This window comes from Myotis davidii, unplaced genomic scaffold, assembly GCF_000327345.1.
Source record: "Myotis davidii unplaced genomic scaffold, ASM32734v1 scaffold394, whole genome shotgun sequence".
Classification (NCBI taxonomy): Eukaryota; Metazoa; Chordata; class Mammalia; order Chiroptera; family Vespertilionidae; genus Myotis; species Myotis davidii.
The window spans coordinates 2,794,390-2,797,300 of record NW_006287548.1 but is presented as its reverse complement, the minus strand read 5'-3'; positions in this window follow the sequence as shown (position 1 = coordinate 2,797,300).

Below are 2,911 nucleotides of genomic sequence, written 5' to 3'. Positions count from 1 at the left end.
TGGTCCTGATGCTGGTGCTGATGCTGTTGCCTGGCACGGGGCGCACTGCGCATGCTCGGCTGGGAGGGGAGCGGGCGAGGGGAAGAAAAAGCAGCAGAGTGATGCAGCAGCCCAACCCCGGCCGCCTCCGAGGGGACAGCGGCACCTCTAGCGGTGGGGGAGGGGGCGCTGTCAGCGGGGGATGAGCCAGAAGGGAAGAATGAGGCTTCCAGGCCAGAGACGAGGATGGTCCGCAGAGAAATCGACCTGCCTTCTCCACGACCCCATACCTCTCTAGTCCAACTCCCTCCTCCAGGAAAAAACTAAGACCAAGCATTGCTTTCTTAATCCTTTCTTCATGCCCTTCCTGCAGATCACTGTAAAGGATTGCAGCGGGGATGTAACATATAACACGGCTCCTCCTTCAGCTGGCGCCGCGGATGAAGCCAGGGCTGGGGAGCACGGTCAGGCGTGGCAGGCTGGTGGCTACTGACGCCGAGCGGCCTCCGCCCGCAGCCAGACCCCCTCGCAGGGATCCCTGGCGCAGGAAGGGGGGGTAGGGGGGTGCTCCTCCCAGGCCTCTGCTCCCGGGCCTGTGCCTGGGGGCTCTGCGGGCAAACAGAAGCTAAAGATGTTTGCTCAAAAGTTCAGGAAGTATGACTGGGCGTATTCGTCAGGGATTTAGAAATTTCTGGCGGGGAAGAAAAAACGGAGATTAGAGACCGAGTGTGTGGCACCTAGCTTAGGAAATGCATCGTTTTTTCACCATGTGGCATGCATCTCCAATTCTGAGATCCAGTCCCGGTAAATCCAGAGTCCCTGGTTTAGGTGGGTTAGCAGCCTTAACTAAATCTGATGGTTTCAAATGAGGGACTGTGGCATATTTCTGTCTCTAGGCTCCATAATGCAAACATGCATGTATTCCCCCTCCCAAGGACAGTCTGAGTAACAACAACGTTGCCTTAGTCCATTATTGGTCTTTAAAATGGAGATTGTAGCACCTACGTTGGGGGAATCAAGAATTCCACTGGCATTAAGCACTGTAGCAATGACAGGGCTTGGTGTTGTTAGCCATTTTCTCCATCCCAACTTAACAAAGAGGGAGAGGGAGACGAAGGGAGGGAGAGAGGGGGAGAGAGAGAAATACAGACAGACGGGGATCAGAGATCACAGCTGTTAGGGAGCTAAACACTAATATGAGTTCTTCCTCTCTATATCAGAGCTAGGATATTAGTTTATTACACATTTATTATTCATAAAAACCTGTGATGGGTGCTGCCTCCCCCAAATGAAGGCAGCAACATTTTCCTTTTGCCTCAATATTGTTTCCCTAGAACAGAGCGTGGTGTTTGTAGCACAAAGAAGGGTGTCAGAAAATATGTCATGAATGAATGAACACCCCCACCTCCCTGTAGTTCCTACTAGTAGGTCCGTGTTCTTAAAGGATGGCAAGTGTGTCCTGGCTGGGTGTTCCCAGTTTATAGTTGAGATAATGATATAATATTTAAGAGGGGCTTGGGAGAAGGGAAGTGTGCAAGAAATGAGAAGGGAGAAGGAGATGAAAGGCAAAAGATGCCCAGATACAAAGTTATTTGAAAGGCATCTATTGCAATTGACGGGTAACCTCTCGAAGCCTATTCCAAAAATTAAAGCTATGAGTCAGCCTGAACCAACTGACCACCCACCAGTTAAAAGCTGAATTTCCATGTGGGTGTGTTTACAAAGAAGGATGTTGTCCTCTGCGCTGTAATAAAAAAGACTGCATTTATTTACAGAATTTTAGTGATTGTAGTCATGCCTGAGGGCAAGATGATGTGTCAGTAAATGAGTTAGTGAGTCAGAAGACGCGGAATCGCTCAGAAAATTTTACCGGAAGTTTAGTCCTTAAGCCATATATTTACCAGGAGGTTAAACACAGAATTAAATATTCTTTAAGTGACATATTCAGTAGATTTAGTAATATTCTCATTAAAGTCGTTTAGAATGGACTTACCATTGGATAAATACTGCTTACAAAAATGCCTCAATTGGCCTAGTGAAGGAGGCCACCAGAAATCCTCTCTTTGTTATCATCTGACGCAGGGCACAGAGCTGGACCCGCTTTGAAACCAGCAAGAAAACTGGGCCTAGACAAGAGCAATTGAAGAGTACGGGTAGGAATATGACATTTGGAAGGCACCTGCCTCAACAGAGCCGAGATTCTGGGCGAGACGGTAGAGAAAGGGATACAGAAGAGGGGCCCTACAGTGTGAAAGCAAGTGAAAATTAGGGCAATGTAGCACAGCAGATTCCCAAGAGCACGTAGAACGCAATCATCACTTGGCCAGAAAGCCAAGGTCAGAGAAGATGTGCAGCAAAGCGGTGGCTGGCCATGGTGCCGGGGAGCCGTCTGGGAGAGTGAGAGCCATAGCACCCACAGGGGCCAAGGGTGGCAGCTCTGATTCAAGAGCAGCTACAACAGAGTGGCTGGGGGCAGAGAATTCCATCTCAGAGTCAGCTATCCGAGGCTTCTCATTCTCTTTTCAGAATGGCTGCGAAGACTGATATTACAAGTGGAAATTAATCCCTCCGAGGAAAGAAGACAGTATACTCCTTCCTGGTGAAAGTAAAAACTGAGTGAGCTCTATTATTGGTACTTTCCACATGGTCCAGGGGTCAGCAGCCATGTTCTATAAAGGGCCAGATCATAAATATTTTAGGCTTGTGTGCCCTGTTGTCTCTAACACATAAATTCTTTAGTTCTTTTTTTTTAACAACCCTTATAAAAATGTAAAAATCAGGCCCTCATTTGTAAACCTACCATATTAACTACATATATATAAATGTAACTCTATATGTGTGTGTACAGATATATATTTAAAATCTTTCATCAACTGCATTATCTCCTATGCTTATGAGCAGAAAAGTATGTGCAAACGTCTGCATGTCTAAT